Below are 25,841 nucleotides of genomic sequence, written 5' to 3'. Positions count from 1 at the left end.
GAACACTGTTTATAATGACATCTATCATTCTTAGTAAATACTGGCTACTAGACAACTATTCTCTTTGGAAAGAACATGTAAATTGGATATAATGATAATTTGTTTGCAGATTTGTGTTACTATTGTGTTTTATTACATGTTAATGTGTTTAATTTAGCATTCTCATGGCAAATTTGACAGTTACATTGGAGTCCTGAATTTGGAATTATTTTAATATTTGAGATCTTCACATTAAGTTAGATGTGGAAAATTGATTAGTATATATACAAAGGAACTAGAAATGACTGAAGTATATAAAAACAAATTTTGTGGGGAAATGTGAAGGGGATTTGGGAGAAGGTGGTATTGGGATTTGAACTCAGAGCTTCAGCACTTGCTAGGTTGGTGCTCCATGGTGCAAGTCACGCCTCTGGCCCTTCTTCCCTGGTTATTCCCATTTTACACTCCCTTCCATAGTGGGGATAACAAGCAGGTAATACCACATTCAGATTTTTTCCTTTGAGATGGGATCTTACAAATATTTTTTGCCCAGGCTGGATTGGAACTGTGATTCTCCTGATCTCAGCCTCCTGTATAGTATGGGATGACAGCCACACACCACTGCACCCACTTGTTGGCTGACATGGGCCAACAAGTTTCACTAATTTTTTGCCAAGAATGGCCTGATCTGCAGTTCTCCTAATCTCAGCCTCCCAAGTAGCTAGGATTAAAGGCATGAACCACCAATGCTCAGTAAGGGTAGAATTAGATAATTTTTGGAAGGGAAGACTGAGAGACAGCCTACTGCTTCTCCTCCAGTTTATGGAAAATATTCACTAGCAGGTGAGCTTGATCAAGGTTAAGAAAATTTAAAAATTAGATTAAATTGTAATACATAAATGATAAGTTAACTATAATAGCCTTCTTGGAGTAGCTTAACTATGGAATGCCTTCAATGGAAAAGGACTTCTTCAGTGGAGACTTGAAGAGAAGGAAGGAAGTCTAAGCATTTTTCATTCCTAATTCAGTAGGGAAATTTTATAGCAGATTATCACTGCTAGAAATGCTACAGTTCTACAAGGTATTTGGGAGGGGGTGACCACTTGAACTTTCCAAATAATAACTACACATGTTATTCTTGTATGCTCAAAGATATCTACATTTACAACTTGGAATTCAGGAGGGTTCATAGTTAATGACCTAAAATTTAACCAAAACTTCATGTTTTTTCTAAATTTGACTATTATAATTCCCACCATTTCCAAACAATTAATACTCATTCTCCCTTTAAAGAAATTCATTTTAAAAATAGGTTTTTTTTTGGATTATATAAAACCATTGTTAAAATTTAAAGGAATTGAGCAGCTCAAATTAACTCCTCTATCAAAAGGTGTATTTTCTGTAGGATGAGAAGATTAGGAACATTTGTGTCTGAGAGAAAGGTCTCAGAATGAATGAGCCAACATTCAAATCCCTATGACTTTTAAGTCAATAAAAAATAAGAAATATTGTGTTTGGAAATTAAGCTGAAAAATTAATCATTAATTTGTTTAATAAGAAAATGTTTGGTGTTTAGTTTATTTTTTGTTTTGGCAGTACTGAGGATTGAGCGCAGGGCCTCAGGCTTCTCTACCACTCTACCACTTGAGCCTCAAGCCTTTATTTATTGTATTAAGTGGAAAATATTAATGATTGATAATATTTAGCAGTTCCAGTGCACTGTGAAATTCATATAGTTTTCTGTGTAGGTGGGGGTAGCAAAAGTATATGTGTATATACACACACACATACATGCACACTAATTCTACATTTCTAAATTGCCATTAAAAAGAAAATCTTTCAAGAAAAATTTCAGAACATGATTTATGTAGATGAAATTTTTTGACTTGATGAATGGTGGAATGCTGAAGAAATCTTGGTTCAGGGTTATTTTATCAAGTTCTTAACTTTTAAGTGTAGAATAATCCTGTGTTATATAACCAATTAGACAAATATAGAACCTAAAACTACAGTACTTCACCCTTGAAAATAATTGCCTCTAAAATGGATAGACTAATACAATTATTTCTGGAGTTGTAAGAGTTAACATGAGGAAGAATTGCATGTCAATTTAGATAGTGATGATGTGAATGTGTTCACAATTATCATTGCATCATTTTATTAATATTTATTAATATTTGCACATCTGTTAAGTAACATTTACAACACAATGTAAATCCATTAAATAGATAAATGTGTTGATTATCTTTTATTGTTTATTTTTCATCTTCAGGGATTCATTACATTGACTATACCTTTCAAACCATAATGTACAGCTTAATTAAGCCTTGCAGTTATAAATTTTGAGGCAACATATTAAGAGAGAAGTTATTGCTTTGGGGGGTATGATATTACTAATGAATGTTTTGCTCTGCAACATCATTGCTGGTATAAAATTCTAAGTCTATCCAAAAGAAACTGTCTTTGATTTCACTACTCAGAGATCATAACTCAACTTTTTATGTACTATAAGCTTCTTAGGAATAAAATTCAAACACATTGATGGCTGAATAAATTTCACAGCTTGTAGAAAAGACACATATCATTGTAATGTGTGAAATTTTAATCAAAAATGTTATGAAGGAGTAAGGTAAACTGCTATAATTAATGTGTTCTAACACAGAGATTTAACTGGCACATTTGTGGACTATGCCATGCTACATTAACTGTTCCATTGCTTAAAACCTGTCAGAGCCTGAGGAGTTCCTATGTTATGGTTTCAACACTCGACACATTTTCCTAGCATGTCAGTTTTGTCATGATTTAAAATGTAGTCATTTATTCCTTGGCTTTTCTATTAATATCTAATTTAAAATGTCACAGGTACCTGCAGATAGGTGTGTGCCCTCCTTTCAAAAGAAGCTTCATTTAAATTAAAACCTTATAAGCATTGCATTTAAAATAAATTATCCTCAGTGTTATTGCTCTCCTAAATAGCATATAATGTCTAAAAAGTAAATAAAATTAATTAAGATAATGAAGAAATGAGGAAGTAGCTTCTGGTCACACATTGTAATAAAGTATTTTCATATAATACCACATATAATTCTGTGTATGGTGTCACAGAGTAAATACAACATTTCTACATTTAGGGTACAAGCTCTGATTTTTAAAAGCACAATTGCTATGTTTTTATAATTTGAAAGTAACATCCTATTCATGCAAGATTTTTGAAACACTGCTAAACATTTTCTAAATGAACTTACGTGCTAGACAATGGTTTAAAGAGTGTTTCTGTGTTTCAAAGAGATTCTTCTGGAAATTATAAAAGATTTGTTTCCTGGCTCTGTTGTGTCAGTCTACTTGCAGAGATCTGTGAGAACTCTCTCAGAGCACTGCCAGTGTGGTTGTCCAGTAGACAAAAGACATGCCTGAAAGGAGAAGACAGATATGCCACTTAAATAGGAAATGAATTGGCCAATAAGTTGGCATGTCTGCTGAGACAAATCATGGACAACATGTCTCTCAACAACAAAACTTATTTGTTTTCTCTTGCCAACAGATTCATCACTGCCCAGGCAAAACAAGCAAAATACATTAGTATCATGGTAAACTGATAAAGAGAAGTGTCTCAATCTAGCACCCTCAATGGCAAAAGTCTTAGGGCAGTATTGATCTGTGTTGTATAAATCTTGTTTTCTGTCTGCTGAAGTGAATCAGGAATGACCCATAAGGTTAACAAACATTGTAATGTCTTTCAACTGGGGCAGATGCCTGTGAGCTCTACACATTATATTTGGTCAAGTTCCATCTTGTCATTTTACCACCAAGAAGCTTAACTAATTGCTGGCAATCATGAGTGTTTGACGGAAGGAGAGAATTCCTACAATTTTTACCCCCTTTCCATCTCTTCTTTCTTTCTTTTTTTTTCTTAAATCTTAACAAGCACTCAAAGCGAAGTAGCAGAAAACAATCAACACTGAAGTAGTCAGCAGGAGTCTTTACTTAGTTGAAAGTTTATGTAATTGGCATGTCATACTCCTACATTACCAAGAACAGACCTGATTAAGCTTATGCACTTTGTTTCAGTAAAATTTGACAAAGAAGCCTTCCCATCCTTTTGAGTTGCATGTCAGCATGTGTGTGCAACAAGATTTCTTCTGTTCACAAGGAACCAGTGGCTATGTGAACTGATGAAATAAAAATTCTCATCAAACTAAGGCCTGAAAAAGTCAATGTTTTGGTTGAAAGGGGAGAGAATCATGGTGGTCAATAATAATAATTAAAGAAAAGAAACCTTACTGGGAAAAAGTACAATTAATCACAAAAACCTGTTTTACTTTATAAACAGAACACTCATAAAGGAATGGCAAATTCATTATTTTATTATGGGTGTTGATTTGACAAGTGTGCTTTCTCCACATGTCTTATGCTTTTATTATAAAAAAATTATTCCTGTCACTTTAACCATTTTTTTCACAATAGAACCTCTTATTGGAGATTAATCAGCCATCAAATTTAGTCTGCTAACTGTTTACAGTACTTTATTAGGCTGTGTATGATGAATTTTATCCTTATTTGGAAAGTCAGCCTTTATAGTGAGAAAATTAGCCTTAAAAGAGACTATAAAACTTACAGTATTTTATTTGTATTTGCTCATACTAGTGTCCCCTTGTCATAACCCTAAATCAAATTATAGGTTTGAATTTGGCTTAGATTATTAAAGCTAAATGTGAGCACTTATGGAGGGGATAATCCTGGCATCTATTACATCATAGTTGACAGTATAAAGGCAAGATTCAGAGAACTGATGGCGTTCCTCTTTCTTCTCCCCTTTTGTCATAGAAAGGTCAAGCCATTTTCAACATTTTTATGTATGTCATTCTCAATATAGCAACAGAATCTCTTATGGAAAACAATGTAAGTAAATGTCTTCAAGATGCTGCTAGTCACCTGATCAAAAGCCAATGTTGAAAAACACTTGTAATGACTGTCTCTTATGCATCAGTGCACCTACTAATGAGCTGCCAGAAAAGGCTTTGTAAAGCTTTGCTGAGAAAGAGCAGGAATGTGAGAAGCCTGAGATATAACTTTCCTGCTGTGATCCCTTCTTTTCTACTAACAGGGAGCCTAGACTTCGAGCTGCTAATGAGCATGTTGGAGAGAGTGTCCAAGCCAATGCAGACTTGAGACAATTCACCTGTCTGCTTTCAGATCCAGGGTATGATGTATGACAGTAAGACACTCAGTAGTAGCTTTTCTTTAAATAATTTAGGTGTTTATTGATTTTCCCTCTCTATCCCCCTATTTTTATTTAGCCTCTACATTTTATTTTCTTTTGGTGATGTCTAGCACTATCAGAAAAAAAAAGGAGGGACAAAAATTATTCTTTCTATCATCTTACTCTGCCACCCACAAATATGGGAGAAACTAATGTCATTATGCCATATTATAGCAATGTGGAATACCTAATTAATTTTTCTGCAAGTAAGAGAAATATGTGGTTTTCATAGGGCATATTTACAAAATGAGGTAGTTGAAATGGATAGATTTCTAAAAACTGAAATGTGGTTTATTTAAATTAAAGGAATTCAAAATGTGTCCTCTATTTTGACACTTAAAACAATGTAAATGGCATAAGTTAAAGACTTTTCTCCCCCTAGCAATGCCTTGTTCAACATCTTTATCCATAGGCAAAACCCAGCAGGATCTTTATAGAAAATGCTTACTTAACTTGGTTTGTAGAAAGTCTTGACCTATAAATGAAATAGTTAACTGCAGGATACCTTTCAAGTTCAATGCTAAGCTGTTCACATTACATATTTTGATGCTACGCTTCTTTTGAGTTTTCCTACAGGCAATTTTACTAATTAATTTTTTTTAGTGAAACAAAATTACAGAATACAAACTGTGTAATTTTCCCAATTTGCAATGTCATAGTTATCCTAGAAAGAGAATCATCATCTCCATCCATTAATTACCATCCTATCTTTTAACCTCCCAGGAGGCAGCCTGTGCGGTTCAGATGGGCTTGTGCTATCTGTTCCTTCCAGTTGCCAATTGTCCTATTTTCCACAGCTCACCCTTGATTTTTCTCACATTGATACACATGCCATGGGAAATCACAGGCTCTATGGCAACTGAGGAGATAAGAATGCTGTGTGCTTTGGCAGCCCTTTTTATCCAAGGATCTCCAAAGAGATTTGTAAAAATCTTTTTTTTTTAATCCTCTGGATACCCCTGTGAGATAGGTATTAACCTGACTTCACAGCTAGCAGAAATAAAATCAGGGAGCATCTACCTGTTTCTCAGTCCCTGAATTCTTTTTGGTACTGAATGTGATGCAAGAAGAAAGCTTGAATTCTGAGCCCAATTGTGATACTTTGGAGAAGGGCTTAGAATACACGATTCTTGCCAGGAAATCTGTGGAGCCTGAAGAGACTGAGATGCATATAAACACATTTTTTTAAAAAAGTAAATTCTAGATAAAGCTAAGTAATATGTATTCAAGGTAGCAAGTACATTATAGTGTGCCTGTTGTGGGAGTTTTTCACCAAGATAACTTTATATACTCAAAGTTGGTACTCTGCATCTATGTTTAGTAAGCAATTTGCTGAAAAAGCTAGGGAAATAGTTATTAACCAGTAAAAGTTTTTGAGCAAATTTCACTTCTCTATAGAGCTACTCAGGATATAAGAATTGAATTTCTGCTTTGAAGAAATGGACTTTCTAAGAGGAAAGTGAAAATAATTAAATTTAAGAATAAAAAAGATTTGCACATCATGAATATAACCTGTTGCTAAAAAGTTGAGAATTCCACTATCTATAATGGTAAATTATTAAGAGAAAATGTCTCTATTTATGTTGCTATATGTGGGATTCTTCAATTTCGTATATTACATCTAATAGGAAAATAATTCTTTAAATAACCTAGTAATTTCTCACTAAAAAATGACCTTGGATTACCACAGAATGTCTTGTTAACTAATGTCAGCTGTGAAGACTTGGGTCCAATAGATGTAATATTGTATTTGTCTTATGTTATGTTAACATTGCTTTTATAAAATTTTGTTTGAATATGAATTATCATCTGTTTTTTTATTTTTCTCTCTGGGGATCCAACCTAAGGCTTCCCAAAACTAGGCAAGCACTCTACCACTGAACTACCTCCCCAGCCGTAAAGTTTTATCTTTTATTCTCACTTATTTATCAAAGTACATATAAAGTTTTAATTTACAATTTCTCATGGTTTAGACCAATATTATCTCTTGCCATTCAGTAGCTAAATATTTCAGAACCTAAATAATTACCTAATAAACGAATTATCAAATCAAAACAATAATGAAACCTATTTTTCATTTCTTTTTATCTTCCTCAGATTCTGAGCTGTGGAGAAAGTAAGTAAAGCACAATGTTATCTTAAGCTGCAACAGATAAGCTGCATTCTTCCTTAAGCAGGGGAATTTTCTGACATCAAATTAGACTGTTCAGAAGAGAGGCTCACTCTGGGCCACTAGGTTCCATTCTGAAAGCGTCACGTTGATTAGTAGTGCCTACAGTCCAGGTTAAATTTTCAGATTTCTCACTTCTAACAGTAAAATATTTAAGTAAGCATCCTCCATATATTTGCACTTGTATATACATTAGATACATATACAACTACGCTCAATATATATTCTAAATTTCACTTAAAGACAAAATACTAAGGATGACAGTAAATAAATGTCTTAATATTTTATTTATTTATTGATGGGATAAAAAATTTTCCTTTTACTGTTTTTATCATCTGTAATATTTCAGTAAACTATGTAATTGGATATTATTCTTTACTTTTAGAAATCTTGGTTAAACTCTTGGTGTTGTAACAATTTGAAAGACTGACTCTAGATTCAGTTTATTTGGAGATTTGGTTTTAATTGTTATGGTAGCTGCAAATAATACCTCACAAAATTATTATAGAAGAAATAAATTCAAGAAATCATTATATTAATTTTATAACTCCAAAAATAAGTGTTTATATTTGAATGTTATTAGTAAATTTTTATGTTTGATAACACTTATATATGTGTTTATTTCCATATAACAGTAATTTAATATTTCTGATAGATAGTTTCAACATTGATAAACATTCTGTACAGGAGATTTTAAAATATACTAGAAAAATTTCTAAATTTTCTCTTAAAGTGGACAATGATGAATTTTTCTAGCAGGCACATTCCTTTGAACACAAAAACCCAGAATGATAAATCATCCCCAAGTAGCAATTTTCATTACAAGTTTCCTTAAAAGTGAAATTTCTGTATCACCCACTAATATAAAAACACCTGTATTTAACAAATTAGGAATGTGCTTATTCTTTTGGAGAGACAGTTTAGCTAGTTATCATACCACTGAAACTATTTGTCTTCATAGAAAAGATCAACAAATTTAGATATCTTGCCTTTTTATAAAATAAAAATACACATTTCTTATGAGAAATTTTCTTTGTGAGATAATAAGTAAAGAATTTCATGACTTTCTTTATGTTATTCAAAATTGCTATATAGGATCTACTATTTATTTATTTATTTACTTTGTGATACTGTGGTTTGAACTCAGGGCCTTGTGCTTACTAGCAAGTTCTCTACCATTTGAGCCACACCCTCAGTCTTTTTGCTTTAGTTCTTTTTCAGATAGGGTCTTATACTTTTTACCAAGGGCTGGTCTACATACACCACTGACACAGATAGGATTAAAGATGTGAATCACAAGGCACAACTTGTTTTATGAGATAGGGTCCTGCTAATTTCTTTTTGCCTAGGATGGCCTTGATCTGTAATTCTCTCATCTCTGCCTCTTTGATAGCTGAGATTACATGAATGAATTATCATGCCTGGACTAGATTCTACCTTTAAATTCATCATATTAATAAAAGATTTCCACTCTGGTTTTCAATCTTACAGTGTGAATACTACAATTTATTACAATATACTGAAGGCGAAGAACTATAAGGCCACCTCTATGAAACATATTGTTAAGCCCACTTCTTTCCTCAGGATGGCTTTCCTGGCATCCATAGCAAGGACCCTCTCCCCTGTAAGTCTCTATTTAAGCCTAATTTATTTCTGATTGGTGTATCAAGTAACCAAGATTTTCCATGTCCTGGTAGAATGGCTTGTCCATTTTGGATAACATTATTCTGGATAGCAGTAGAATGGGGTAAGGATGAGTAGATGTTGAGGTCAAGCCAAGGAATGTGGTATTTCTGGTTCCTGTCTGAGAATTTAAAGTTTTATAGAGACTTACATGTTAATTGAAAATTAGACATTACAGTAAATGATTGTGGGATGATTCACTAGATATCTTTGTAGACAGAGACAGTCCAAGGCCATTTTCTTTAGCTTAGTTTTGTGACTCCTGCTAACACAATTTGTATTCATGGAAATACTAATTTATAAACATGTTCATCAAAAATATCATGGTACCCAGACTAGCAGAGTGGCTCAAAGTGTTAAGAGCACCTGCCTAGAAAGCGTGAGGCCCGAAGTTCAAATCCCAGTGCTGCTCCAGATAAATCATGGTATTTTAAGATTAAGTCTTAAAATTGTGCTTATTTTACATAGCATATATATTTTTTATTTTTTAATCATACTTGAGAGTAAATGTTCAACTTACATTTTTTCAGTTTCTTTTTATTTTCTACTATCCTAAATTCTAGTGTTTTGTTCTTGTGCTAATACATTCAGTCTGCTCTTACCTAGTAAGTGGGCAAATTACAAATAATGGAAATATATTTCTCACAATTCTAGAGACTGGAAAGCCCAGGATCAAGGCGCCAGCAGATTCCATGTCAAGTGAGGGCCCTTTTCCAGATTCATGGATAGCTGTGTCCTTGCTTGGTGGAGTAGAGAGCAACCTCTTTACAGTCTACTTGAAAAGAGAACTAATCCCATTCCCAAAATCTCCTCCCTTATGACCTAATCACTACTAAAACCACCAATTCCAAATTCAATCACATTATTGAATATCAATATGAGTTTTGAGAATGCACAAACATTCAAACTGCCACAACTTTTTCATTTAAGTCACCAGTATGAATTCCCTATAGTTAAATAACAAAAGAGCATATATGGAAATAAGGCATGATTAACACATATTTCCTTTATCTTCTTGATTGCAATACCTTGGTACAGGCTATGGAAAGAGTTGTCATTTTAAGGAAACTCTTTTATACATGTTTGTGTGTGCATACTTGTGTATGTGTTTAAACTCGAAAACATTAAGTTGGAAGCATATGTTTTAATGATATTTTGTATAGAAATACATAATGGGGAAATCAATTATTTGATCCACGTTGCTGTATCTTCGTCCCCTACCTATATTGTGTAAGTCTATCTCTAAGCATACAGGACATTTTCTGAGGCTTCAGCATGCTACACGATGCAGCTAACAAAATGTGTATGCTGACATTGAGTGCAAGTAAACAGCGAACCATCAAGTTATGGTGATGCAGTTGATGACTGGTGAAATCCATAATACTGTCTTCCCATATAGTTTCCATTGCCTTAAACTATGTCTCCCATATCTATATTAGATGCATGATATAAAATATGTGTATGTCTGAACTTAAAATTTATTAACAAGTACTGAAAGACATAAAATGAAAACTGAGTTTTCCTACCGTCTTCTCAGGCCTAAACCCGAGTAAGTTGGCATTCACTTATTATCCTGCTCCAGTTCTGTCTTAACCTATCAACCATAAATCATATCTATTGAACTCTCATCAAGGAAGAAAAGAATTTAGCTCATTTATATCCTCTTCTTCTTAAACGCCTACAAAGTTCATGAACAATTTTTTATCTTTAGTTATACTAAATACCATTCTTCATCTTTTATTTCTTGATTCCATAAGCTTTGATGTCATATCTGACTCTTTTATATAGAAAAAGACATTAGCAGTATCCCTTTCTCTACAACTTCCAACTTTTGTTAGTTGGGCCATTGGTTTTATTGTGACAATTCTCTTTTCTTATTTACTTTAGATAGTATAATTTTTATTGTATATTCTATTTATTTATATATCATGGAAGTAATATACAAGTATAACATGGTTTTCATATTTATTCCTGTATATTAATTATTTTATGATATATCATATGTATCATATATCATTTATACTTATATTGCACATCTAATTTTCTATACTTTGTATATAGATTAACTCTGAAAATTGTAGTGAATGGTATGTGAAGTATTAGTTTGAAAATAAACAGGTAAGGCACAGAATAGAATACTTATTTTTTGTGTCATTAAGTATAGTGATATATATTCTTTGTATTATTGGATGCATGGTAAAATTTGAACCAACTATATTCTAGCTCTGAAACTTTCCTGAATAAGATTAACTCAATTTTGGATCTTCTGTTTGCCTTAAATTTTATTTTTGTTTCTTGGAAAATTTTCATTTGTTAAAGAAAGAGCTGAGTGTTAAACTTGAAGCTTTATGTATCTAGAAATAAAGTGCCTTTTATTTCACTCTACTTTCACCACTGGTGTATTGCATCTGACTCATACCAGAGTAAAAATGCTTGTTTTTAGCATTAATTCCCAGCTCTTCAACCTCACTTGAAATTGTTCATCGTGGAAATTTTTACACCATGGACATAAACAAATACTACAAATCAGGCTGACATTTGTTTTTGTCTTTTGAAAAAAAACAAACAAAAACAACAACAAAGAAAAACTCTTGGTGATTACTTTTTATATAACCAAATATTAATTGTACAGAGAGGCTTGTCTCATTATGACTGCGAGACTTCTATGCATACATACAATTACTTTGATCATATTTGACTCACTTCCCTTACTCTTTCTGATTTCCACACCCCCTCTGTTTTTTTTAAACAATTTGTAATGAATAAGAGATTATTACACTGTGCATCAACATACCACTACATCCTTCTGGTTGAGTGTAGATCTTTAGATTCAAATTTACTTTCACTCTATTTAGAAGCCCTGTAAAACATTCTTTTATTGGTATTTTCAATTTCTCTGTTCTTTGAATGCCTTTAAATCTTGTTTATTCTAATAAAATACAAACTCCATGAGGGCAAGGGATTTTTTTTCTCAATACCTTGAAAAACTATGAGGATATGATGTGGCACAACAGACACTCAACATATTTAACTAATGAATGCATCAAATGCTGTTTAAAAATTTATCTTCTTGTATTATGCCCTCAGGTCTCTATATTTTGGTCAACTGTTCAGTCTCTTTGATGTTTTACTCTAAGTTTAGGTTGGTTCTCAGTGATTTCTGCTCTTTCTGTTCTTTTTTTATTATTTCAGCACTCAGATCACTTTCAAGAACTCTTTCTTGCTCTCTAGCTGAGCTTTTCTGCATATGTCATCTCAATTCTCTTCAAGAGAACCTTTGGAATTCTTTCAGCATCCTTTTTTCTTCTTTTAATCTTCTCTGCTTCCTCTGCTATTTGTTTTTCCATTTATTCATCTCAGTGTTTTTCTTATTCACTGTTGATCTCCCCTAGACATTATGATTCTTTAGTAGTTGTTTCTTGTTTTGCATTTATTTATTTTTTGAGACAGGGTCTTGCTTTGTAAATTAACCTGTCTTGTAACTCCCAATCCTTTTCCTCTGCCACTTGATTTAGTAGTTGGTGTCAATGTATAAGTAAAGAACTAGTTTATTTTGATATTTCTAACCCCATGATTTATTTAAGAAGTCTTACTGAAAACATGTGTATAGTTTGTTAACAGGAAGGTTTCATTTTCTTCTAGTGAAGAGACTTGTCACATGTACGTATGTCTATATAATTTGTTTTAAAATTAGCTGTCCCTTCTTTATGAACAGATTTCATTCCAAATGTGTTTGACCAAGTTCTACAAAATGATTGACTTTCTGATATTTGTCCTCATCTTTCTTATAGCTCTGTCTCAGAATTTAATTTTTTCACTGTTATGCTCTTTATTTTCAGTTTAATGGCTCTTAATGAGAGAAGATACTTAATATATGTACTTAGCTCTCTGTCTTAAATCATGTGGTTGGCTTACATCTTAACTTCTTCAACAGTAATTTATTTATTTATTTATTTATTTTTCTTTTATTCATATGTGCATACAATGTTTGGGTCATTTCTCCTCCCTTCCCCCCTTCCTACCCCCCCCAGCCCCCTACGCCCCTCCCTACCAGGCAGAAACTATTTTTGTTGAAGAGAGAGTATAAGCAATAATAGGAAGAACCAAGGGTTTTTGCTAGTTGAGATAAGGATAGCTATGCAGGGAGGTGACTTGCATTGCTTTCCTGTACATGTGTGTTACCTTCTAAATTAATTATTCTCGAATTAACCTTTTCTCTAGTTCATGGTACCCTTCTCCTATTGGCCTCTGTTGCTTTAAAGTATCTGCTTTAGTTTCTCTGCATTGAGGGCAACAAATGTTATCCAGTCTTTTGGGTGTCTTACCTACCCTCATACCTCCCTTGTGTGCTCTCACTTTATTGTCTCAACAGTAATTTAAACTCCAATTATATTTAGAAGATTTTTCATTTCAAGAAAGACATCTGTGATACGATACTGGATATATGGGAGGATGAGAACTTACATTTTCAAATTTTCAGCTAAAAGTATTATATCTATATTCTGGAATGCAAAATGTAAGTCAAAATAGAATATTATATGGTCACAAAATTAATGGCTCCTGTGAAAATTGGGCTGTAGGACAATAGTTTGGCCAGAGTGAATATCACACCTGAAGAAATCTATTTAATGTCAACATTCTTTGTAATTCACTTAAACATATATCCTTGGCTCTCAGGTGGGAAAATGTTGGGATAGATTCATTTTAATCATGGCATATCAAGTTTTACAGAAAATATCAAAACTATATCCTTTGGAAATATTTTACATATTATGGGTATTTAAGTAACCATAATTATTTAATGAATTATGACAAAAGAAAACTAAAATCTGTAATTTTTATTTGGTTGGTGATTGTAATTAGATACAAGAAGTAGTTATTGGCTGTTAAAATTCAATTTATTGGCCCTGTTTTTATAGTTCCTGGAATATTTCCTAAATTAATAAATATCCTTAGCTTGAATGTAACTATGACAAATGATTGTTGGCACATCTGTCCATTTCCAGTAATTGAGTAGACAGTCTGTAATTCCACAAACTATATATTTGTTGTGCTGTAACAGTTTAATTATATTAATGCCATTCATTTACATTGTCATCTTCTTATTGTGATGTCTCTTTGGCTTCTGGAAAAAGATGTAAGACAATTACATAATCCATACAACACATAGACAGTGAGTATGCTACAACCAACATGTTCATAACTTGAATAATTTCAAATCTATGCTTCTAAGATATCTGAATCTTTGAATGTTTCACTTAAAAGAAAGTGGGTCTATGAATCATACCACTAGGTTGATAAATTAAAGCTAGTTATCATTTCTAAGTGTCTTTTTTACCTATAAAATGAGAGAATAATATTAAAAATTATTTTGTGTAGATTCAGCTTTAAATTTTTAAGAATTTAAGATTCAAATACAATAAAATTCAATAATAATATATTTATACATTAACATTTTTCTATTGATACAGGAAATTAGGGCTATTTATAATATACTGTGGATATATTTTCTTATTTGATATGAGTTAAATTTATGAGAAACTCCTGGACTGGTGCTAAAGCTTGAACTGAATTTAAAGAAAAATGTAAAACTTTCCTGAATCATTCTTCAATTTTGGCAAAAATTTAATCATTTTTCAACATATTACCAGCTAACAAATTATATGCCAAAAATGATTAATAAAAGTTGAAATCAGCTAGTAATTTAATTAAGTTAAGTGATATGGTAAATCAGTAGCACAGATGGTGAAAAGTAAATGCTTCTTTTATGTTCTCATTTAAGTCATAAATAATGGAATTAGAACTTTGTCTTAAATGTTTATCAAGACCATGCTCTCTCATTTAGAACTATCAGACATTGCTTTCCTCATGCTTAAATGTTCAATTTCATTAATATTGTTTTGACATGAGTAATAAAGTATAAATATTTTACAGAATCCAAGCTGTAAAGAAGGGACTGAGAAACAGTTGGTGTGTTTCTTATAGTAGTCCCCTCCAAATTAATTTAAATTGGCTCTGCAATGAGCACGGAAAATTTGCTTAAGGATCATAAGGAAGAGGTAATTATAAATGGCAGAGCATCCAACTTAGGGGAGCTATCTGGTGGGGTGCTTGGTGTACATCCAAGTTTTTTCTAACAACTTTATTAATTATCTGGAAGAAGAAATAAACAGCATATTAATTAAATTTGCAGCTGATAATTATTGAGAAATGTTGCCAACTCCAATGCAAAAACAAAAAAGAAAAAGAAATAAAAGCATGAGAAAAGAAATAATGAAAATGAGAATGCAGTTGAGTGTGGTCATAAATATAAGAAAGCAAGAACTGAATGATAAATAGAGAAAAACAGACAAGAAAGAATCTCAATAATAAATCCAGAAATTAATACATTAAATCAGAAAAAGAATACATTAAGAACAGGGTTAAGATTTATAATGTAGCATTTTAACAAATAAACATTTTAATGTTGAATGTGGTAGAAATTGCACACAGCCATCTGGAATGAATTACTGGAATGATGACCCACGTGAGTCATCCATAGATTTTGTATGTGGAAGAAGCTCTAGCACAGAAGACACATGAAGTTTTGGTAGCTGAGACTTGGAGAAATAAATGCAATGAGAAGGGTAAGAGTATTAATATTCTTAGGTTTTCTTTAACTGGTCACCACTTGCTCACTGTGTCACCAGCCTTTACACAGTCACTACATGTTCTCAAAGGCAATCAATAGGATTTTTTTTAAGATGAAAAATTATTTGCTGCTTGAATGACAACTGTGTTCTGTGGTATTTATCAGACATAAAATAGGAGAAAGAAGAGGAAGAATAGTTGACAAATGAAATCCTATTAGGACAAGTTTAAGTAAAGTTGTAGTTTTTTTTTTATCCTCCATCATGTGTTGTTCTTCTACAGGTACTATGCATATAACAGATTATTTTGTAGATAAACTCCCCTAGTGACTTAAAAATCCTTTGAATCCTGACTTGAATCCTTTCCACTGCTTACCACATTACATTTCAGTATTTGCCTCTTTTCACAATATGATGAAATCCTTAATGCTAGGAACAGTATCTTAAACATCTTTGTAACATTTTAAATCTAGAGTCATGTCTGATTTCTAATAATTGCTCCTGTAAATCTAACTGAATAGATGCCCATGGCACTTTAGAAACCTCTCCTGCTTAATTGTGAGCTCTATGACATTAAAAATATTGGTACTGTCCTGATTCTCAATGTTCATATCCTACATATAGAGAAAATAATATTGCATTTTATATAAAATTAAGAAGAACTGCATTTAAAACATACTATCTGATCCATAAAATTGTATTTTCCTCCCTTTTTCTTACATTCATTCACTTTTTAAAAGGAATCTCAACAAAAACAACTTAGGCAGATATTCCCTCTAAAGTTAATTGGTTCAATGAAAATATTGCATATAAGAATATCATGTTATTTAAAAAAATAATAGATGCATCTAAAAAATGTTCAATGAAAATATTGTGTATATTAATATCATGTTTTTAAAAAAAATAAGAGATGCATCTAAGAAAAGTGGGGTTATTTACATTAGGTAGCTATAGTGGTCCTTTATTTTCCAAAACTATGATTTGCCTTGAAACTTACAGATTTTATCCAAATTCTATGTTCAACTTTATATGCATTGTAAGTAGGTATTGAATGATTTCCTTGACTTCTCATAATGATAATATGGGAAAGATCTTATGATTTATGTACTTGGGAATTTTAAGACAATTATTATTTAGGACACTATATGACCACTCCATAAAAATACACATCAACATAAAATAACTGCATATGGAGTATTTAATCCTGAACTTCTAAAGATGAAAAGTGAAAGTAGTTGTAATAATCATTATTTTCAATTTTATGTAGTTAAGTGATTTTACACTAAAAATTAGCCTTACAAATGACATAGTTATAATGTGTTATGCATAATGTGTATTATGCAACATAATTTCATGGATATTACGTATAGCATTTTAGAAACTCATGTACTTACAGTTATTAGAAGGTACTCATTTTTTTCTGACCATATTCTTCTTAACCCTATTACCTAATGTAATCCTTGAGTGGTTTCTCTGCCTTTTGATAAGAGGTCTTTGTGTCAATTGCATAACCTATTTTCTGACAGTTTAACTTACTGCTTCCAAATTTCTTCAATATCATTTTTTGTCTTATGTTTTCCTGACTGAATATTCAGAATATTGTCTTAAAGAGATCCCCAAATCAGAGAACAGTTATAATCCCAGCTATCTACTTTATAGTGATATGGGTTTGGATTTTGAAAGCTGGTTGTTTATGTAATGAATCTTAATAAATTTAAATGTAATTGGATATTTCTTAAAATCTTCATTAATACCAAAGATCTCCATAATTTATTCAGTTCTTTGAAAACATATCATCATTTCTCAAGGTCACCATTTGATCAGTATCTGCTTTTTGACCATGCACACAGTGTTTAGCAATACAGATCTTTCCTCAAACAGACCTGGATTGAAATCTGAGTTTAACTCCTGCATGAGTCCAGGCAAATTAATTTCTCCAAGACTCTTCCTTTTCTAACCTCTGAAATTGAATAATCATCACTCTAACCTAATTATTTTAAAGACACTCAAAATAACATCGCCAAGATATCTGGCATATGGTCATGGTTCAGTACATCAAAATAGATATTATTCTAATTTATAATACAATATATCAGTTGGTAGTTTTGAAAAGGTAAACAGTAAGTTCATAATTACTGCAATTAATAAGTTAGCAAAATACTGTGAACATTTAGGAAAAAAAGAATTGAATGATTATGGTTGAGGAGAGTATGACAAGGTTTAGAGGTTTGAATTTAGAGGATGAATACAAATTAAACAATTGGGGAGTATTGGAAGCCAACAGAAAACCAATGACAAAGTTTTAAAAACAGTAAAATAATTGAGTGTTTTCAAGGTCAAAATTTCCAGTATTTTATGAATGAGAACACATTGAGCGTAATGGTGGAGAGGTACACTGGGATGACACTGATGGCAGGTACAGTGGATGTGCAATGTTCTGTAACAGAAAATGGGGAGATTTTCAATGATGATCAAAACCATTCAAAAAAATCTTTTGGTGGTACTAGGGTTGGAACTCAGGGCTTTGCACTTGTGCTCTGACACTTGAGCTTAACCTCAAGCCTTTTATTTCCTTTAAAAGATTATTTTCAGTAGAGTCTCATGTTGTTGCCTGGGCTGGCCTAGATTGCGGTCCTCCTACCTATGCCTCCCACATAACCAGAAACACAGGTAGTAGCCACTACACTCAGCTTGTTTGTTGAAATGGGGTCTCACTATTTGCCCAGCAAACCTTGAACAATCATCCTCCTGATCTCTGTCTCTCAATTAGTGTGGATTATCAACATGAGCTGCCATACTTATCTAAAACCATTCAACATTTTAAAATATGTGTTTCTTCATTTTTATGTGTATGGAATGTTTATCTATGAAATTGCAGTGAGGTTTTAGGTTCTATTCATAAGGCTAGACAGCCTTCCCTATAGTACATTACATATTATTCCAACATTGATTGCAATAGATAAAGGATAGATGTATGGAAGGTAAATAGTCTGATAGCAATAGATAAATGAAGAGCATATGGAAAGTGGATTGAATATATTGGGCATGGTAAGTGAGAAGGAAGAAAGGTGTGATTTGCAATACCCTCATTTTCCTGTTTCTGAAATCCTAGAAGAATGTATGGAATGAGGCTTCCATCATATGAGTTTTGTGAATACTTCCAAGCACTGAATTCTTATCCACAGAGATGGCCATGTGGCATAACTTGAAAATTAAAGAATCAATGGATTATCCAAGTCAAAATTTAGGTTTGTTTTCTATTACATCCTAAACTAGACTACCCATGACTTACACTTTAATTCTAGAATAAGATCTTGAATTTTCTGTGGTGACTTTGTCAGGTGCACACAGTATGTCTTTTGCCAGAGAAATGTTTTATATTACAATATAGATATAAAGTATCAGATTTGTGTCAGAGGCATAATTCTAGTTTCCATGCAAATCAAACATCTTTTTTTATTCTAGTTTAATCAGTCACCATACCTGCATTTATGGTGAACTTCTATTGAAATAATGAATCTTTAAATTATCAGCAGTTAAAACTGTCAATAAAAATCTACAAATTAACCCTCTTCTTTTTTTATCTATGTCAAACCCTTAGAATCTTACCATTTGGTAAAGAGGATTCATTAATTTAAAAAGCATGAAAAGATGAGAACATATCTGTTGATTTCACCACTTTGAGGATTTCCATTGTCAGCTTTTACTTGAGTATCTCTTTAGCTGCTCAAAGGTTTATAATTCTTCAAATAAAATTAGTTTAAAGAAATGTCAAATGAACTACTTATATAAAATAATGCTTTGCTATTATTTGAAGTTTTTACAATTTTTTAGTTGTCTCTATAACTCTTTCTGAAAGATACCATTCATTTATAACATCATTCTCTTTGGAGTTTCCCCCTTTTCTGATAAGACATTAATGAATATAATTTAAACATATTATCTGAAACATTTATAGCATTTTATGTTCTTATTCAAAAAATACCTAAAGAATTGTAGTTACCTGAACAGCAAATAATTTGTTGTAACTATCTGTTCTATTTTTTTCAACAAATGTGCATCTTCACCCTGTCTTAAATTCCAAGTTTTATTATGTGTTTTGTGAACTAAGAAGCTACTTGAATAACTCACACTTCCAAAATACAGCTGCATCAAATGTGTAAGCTAGTAAGGTACATTGAAAGACTAAGAGAGAGGAATAAAAGATGATTAGAAAATCTGGGAAGATTCAATTTATTTTAAATAGTCCTTTAAATTCATACTGCATTATACATTGTAAATTCTAAATCATCAAACACTATTGGCCAGAAATGAGAAACAGGCATTTCTTGAGATATGAAGAAAAGGCTGATTATTTTTGAGACATTGGTTTGCTGTGTTCCCCAAGCTGACCTCAAATTCCTAGGTTCAAGTGGTCCTCCTTCCTCAAGTCTCCCAAGCACCTAGGACTATAGTCATGTACTATCACGCCCAGTGAATATTATGTTAAGAGAAACAATTAGGTGACACTTCCTTCCTTATTTTCTTCCACTCAGATATTTAGGTCAGCCACCCCATCCAGGAGGCAATCATTGCAAAAGTTTCTTTAGATGATTTGTTTTTTGGTTATCTGTCAGCCGTTCTAAACCTCCTTCTCCCTGTCCATTATTTGCTGAATAGACTAAATGGTTTAGCTGCTTTCCTTCCCAGTCTCTCCTGTGATAGGAACTGGTTCAAATGACCCAGTTCTGGCTGAATTGGTAAATCTTCTGTGAGCCTTTTGTCTCTAAAAGAAGAGACATTAATATAATTTCACATACGTCACTCTGCTTTTCACCTTTGGATGTGATTGTGTGAGTATTTGAGCTGAGTCATGTGTACATACAATGTAATGGCTGTAAAAAAATTTAAGACATTAAAACGTAAGGATGAAAAGAGTCTGGGTTCTGGATAAAACCATTGAACTCACCATGGAATAGCCTGGCTCTAGATGTCTCACTCAGCCCATGATAAATGCTAAGTAGCATGCACTGTGTCTTAAACTCTTGCTACTCAAAGTGTGTCATCAGCAGTATCATGTAGAAGCTTTAGGAAATGTTGCATCTCAGTACACAGTACTGAACATAGTGTAACAAGGTATCTTATTTAATGATATTTAAAAATAAATATTAAAGCAGGATTTATTTCTGTCTGTCTTTGAAAGATCATACATATTATTTTAAACTTGAAAGTTACTGATTTGGAGTGTTAACCTGAAATCTGCATAACATTTCATGAAAGAATTGTCTCACTCATAAACAAATTGTGAGAGTTTAACCTATTTTTTGATAAAGATACCTAATATATTGATAAAAAGCCTGGTACATGCCCATAACAATTTGATTCAAGTTAAAAAGGATATAGTCCCTGCTCTTCAGGATAGAAAAAAGAAGCATTGCCACTTGTTAAAAGTTTATTTCATTCAGGATCCCATTTAAGACACATTGTGTTCATTCTCTAATTTAGTCCTTACAATATCCCTATGACAGAAGCTAACCTTGGAGATGACATTGCTATACTAAGAGATGATGAAAAGGATTGAAGTAATAGGTAATGAAAATATTTTCTCATTTGTAAACATGGATTTAAGAAAAAAAGATATATGTTGAAATTAACTTTTGTCATTATATATTTTTTTTCTCTCAGTTCACATTCAACATTTTTCCCTTAATTTTCAGGAAAACCACCTCTGATACTACAAAGCATGACTTTGTAAGGACTCTTCTGCAAAAACAACCTTCTAATTTATGCTCTATGGAGTTTTATGGGGTTCCTTGGCTAGTCCCTTGAGAGAGAGCTGGGATATAGCATAGTTACTACCAAAAGTTTACAGAATAAGGCCCACCATTTTTGATACCTTCCTCTGGCTGTTCTGGGCACCAGATGCTCCTTCCTTGTGACAGTTGTGTCTTGTTTATTTTCATCATCCTGCTAGGCCTGTTCCTGAAATTTTAACAGTAGCTACTATTTAATGACAGCAAGGCTGATGGTGAATAGTTGTCTATGTTAAATGATCTAGAAATCTATAATCACTGTGGTCTGTAGGAAGTGCGTATAGAGATAAAGTGATCCAATCATTCAATAAGGGGAACCATGAAAGTTTGGCAAGTAAGTCCAAGTACAAACAGAACTTAAAGCCATGGTCATCAAAATCTTAATACTTCTTTATTATATATTGGGATTGACCTAACTGTGGTATTCAAATTCAGCAGGGAGTTGCTTTTTTGGTTGAGTCTCACAAGTCAGAGGAATTTCCCAATGAGTTCATTTTCCTAACAGGCAAATGCTAGTTATCTGCCTCTTCTCTGCATGCTGCAGTTCTTCAGAATTCTGTGTGCAAAGCAGAGCTTGTCTTCTACTTTACATAAGTTAAGTTTTAAGTTTTGTCATTTTTTTACAGATTTTAAAAGGCCACACCAAGGAGCTGTGTAAGTGAGGAAAGTTTAAAAATAAGAGGAGAAAAATCATATATTTACTTTAGAAAATCAATTATGAATTTGTGCACTGAAAGGGTTTTGATGAATCTAATCTTTTTTTTCCTTCTGCCTCAATTTGACTTAGAATTTTTAGAACCAGATAAAGTCTAAAATAAGCGGAAATAAATTATTTTTTTCACTCTGATTTGAGCTTTAGTGCCCAATTTGTTTCTTGATTAGGCTCCTGTGTAATCAGTAGCCTGAATTACTAGTAAAGAGTAAATATGGACAGCAAGCAGCAATATAATGGTCTCAGCCTGTGAGTCAACTTGAAAGCATATTACATCAGATCTGCTTTAGCAAGTTGCAGTTATCTTGCAAGGGAACTGCATTAGCTTGAAAGAGTTACTTAAGTCTGAAAATCTTGTTTTGTGTTGTTGGACACAAAGATGTGGCAGGCTAGATTTTAGGTAGTGTCAAAGAGCGAGACAAAATGAGAGATCAGAAAATGAGTACCTCGTAACCTTATTCCACAGCCAGTTACTGGACAAGCAACCATTTCCATGAAATTTAAATGTGGTGTTTAAATTGGCTCCTTGTATAAATTACTCCATGTGAATAGTCCCCAAATTGACACACATGCTAAGTTTTAGATCAGTCATGCAGCTACAATGAGGGTAGATTATGTAAAATGGATAAAGATTCAGAAAAAAGAATTTTAGATTGGCCCAATGAGCAGGTTAAACATACTCTCTTCTCCCAAAGCTCACATTATTTGTAAAATTAGATGCAAAAAAAACTTACATTAATGAAAATTAAGCTTGAGCTCTTCATTACAGAGATGTGAGAAATTTACATGTTACATTAGAGTGATTTCCTCAATAGGAAAGATTCTGAGTTCTAGGGCTCATACTGCTTCCTTTGATGGAAAAGACTAGTTAGCATCCAAGGACAATAAGGGACCTAAGAAATTGGAGATTAAATTCCATGGCTGTCTTGAGCCTCAAGAGTTAAGAAGTGAAATACTGTTCACAATACAAGATGTGAAGAGTGAATACTGAACTGAACAGCAGACTCACCCACTCTGTCAGACCCCTTCTTCAGATAACTGCTTCTTCTAATGCACCAGGCTGATTTCTTCTTCCCCTTCTGTCCTAACTGTAAGTCAGAATCAGTACTATAGCTCTGCATCTTTTTAAAGGAAGCCCATGAGTTTTTCATAATAAACATTTGCTCATGTGTTTTCATTTAACAGGAAAGCACTGATTATAGAACTATTTTTAATTGTTCTGTTTATTATTTTAAAAAATATGAATTATTTCTTTCATGAGATACAGAAAACAAGTGCCAACTAGTGACTTTTCCAAGAAGCAAGGATATTATCATGAAAAATATTTCAAATTTATTTTTTGTTTTGAACTAATGCATGCAAATATGAGTCATACATACTAATGAGTTACTATGTAACACTTGCTGTGTATGTACAATGCATAATGTTTAAATCAGGTTAAACATATTTTCTTCAAACACTTATAATTTTCTTAGGGCAAAAACTTTCAAAACTTTTTCTTCTGGCTTTTTGAAATATGCAGTATATTTTTGCTATTTGTTGCACCACACTATGTAACAGTATACCAGAGCTTCTTGCTCCTATTTAACTATAACTTAGTATACATTGATCAACACACCCCTCCCACTCTCTCCAGGCTCTGGTAACAACCATATTATTCTCAAATTTTATGAGACCATTTTGTTTTACTTTATGTATGAGTGAAATCATGTGGCATTTATCTTTCTATGCCTGACATTCATTTACTGTAATGATCTCCAGTTTCACTCTTGTCATAAATGATGATATTTCATTCTTATGACTTATAGTATTCCATTGTGTATAAGTACAATATTTTTCTGTGTGTGGGATTGGGTTTTGAATTCAGGGCTTCACACTTGCAAAGCAGGTGCTCTACTGCTTGAGGCATGCCTCCAGTCCATTTTACTATGGTTATTTTGGAGATGGGGTCTTGCAAAGTATTTGCCTGGGCTATCCTCAAACCACAATCCTCCCATTCTAAGCCTCCCAAGTAGCTAGGATTACAGCCACTGGTGCCTGATTGCCACATTTTCTTTATCCATTCATTCATCAATGGGCAATTAGATTAATTCCATTTCTTGTCTATTGCCAATAGTGCTGCAATGAACATGGCAGTGCAGATGACTTTTGCATATGCATTTCATTTCCTTTGCTTATATACCTGACATAGAATTGCTGGATCATATCATAATTGAACTTTTAAATTTTGAGGAGCCATCCTACTGTTTTCCACAATGGCTTTACTAATTTATGTTCATACTTACAATGTGGAAGTGTTCCTTTTCTTTACACCCTCACAGGCACTTGTTATCTTTGTCTTTTTGATAGGAGCAATTCTAAGTGGGTGAGGTGATGATCCATTCTATTTTTGTTTTGCATTTTCCTGATGATTAATGATAATGAGCATTTTTCATGTATCTTTTGGTCATTTGTGTCCTTTCAAAAAATATCTATTAGTTCTATTGCCAACTTTTTAATTAGAGTATTTATTTGACTGTTGAGTTTTGAAGTTCTTTATATATTGTGGATATAAAGGCCTCTTTTCAGAAGTGCACATAGCAAATATTTTCTCCCATTCTGTAGGTTTTTTCTTCATTCTGTTGACTGTTTCCTTGGCCATGAACAAATTTTTTAGTTGCATGTAATACCATTTATGTGGTTTTGGTTTTATTCTTATATTTTGGGGTCTCGTCCAAAAAATTCTTATCTATCTAAGTACTAAACCATTCCCATTAGTTTTCTTCTAGCCAGATCCATGTCTCATATTTAAGACTTGTGTATATTATAAGTTGATCTTTGTAACTGGTGAAAAACAGGAATTTAGTTTCATTGTTTTGCATATAGATATACAATTTTCCCCAACACTATTTGTTACAAAGACTTTCCTTTCTGTGATGGATATTCTTAGCACCTTTGCCACAAATTAGTTGACAATATATGTGTGCATTTAATTCTGGACTTTCTATTCCATTCCACTGATTTGTGTGTCTTCTTTTGCTGATAGCATACTGTTTGGATTACTAAAGCTTTGTAATATTTTGCTTTGGTGGTACTGGGGTTTGAACTCAGAGGCTTATGCTTGGTAGGCAGGCATTCTACTACTTGAGCCACTCTGCTAGCCCTTTATAGTACATTTTGATGTAAAGTAGAATGAAGCTTCCTGACTTGTTCCTTTAGCTCAAGATGGCTTTGGCTAATTTTTCGTGTGTGTTTATATGTGTGGGTCCATCTGAATTTCAAAGCAGTTTTTTCTAGTTCTTTGAAGAATGGCATTGGTATATTGGGGTGAATTGGACTAAATCTATACTGCACAATATTTATTTTTACAACCCATGAATATCACATCTCTCCATGATATTACTGATTGCAAAATATTAGAATAAACATACAATATGATTTTTATTGGTGGACACTTTAAATTTGTACTCAGAAAAGTACTTGGAAGTCCATATAGTGATCTTAAGCTATCTTGCATTCATCTAATTAAATTACATACTGATTGAACAACAAAGAATTAAGGAAATATAATGATATAAACATTAAGGTTATTACAAGTCAGGTGGTTTGGTAATGTCTTATCAAATCTGAATCTCCA

Source organism: Castor canadensis, chromosome 14 (assembly GCF_047511655.1).
Source record: "Castor canadensis chromosome 14, mCasCan1.hap1v2, whole genome shotgun sequence".
In the NCBI taxonomy this organism is placed as follows: Eukaryota; Metazoa; Chordata; class Mammalia; order Rodentia; family Castoridae; genus Castor; species Castor canadensis.
This window is presented reverse-complemented; position numbering follows the sequence as displayed.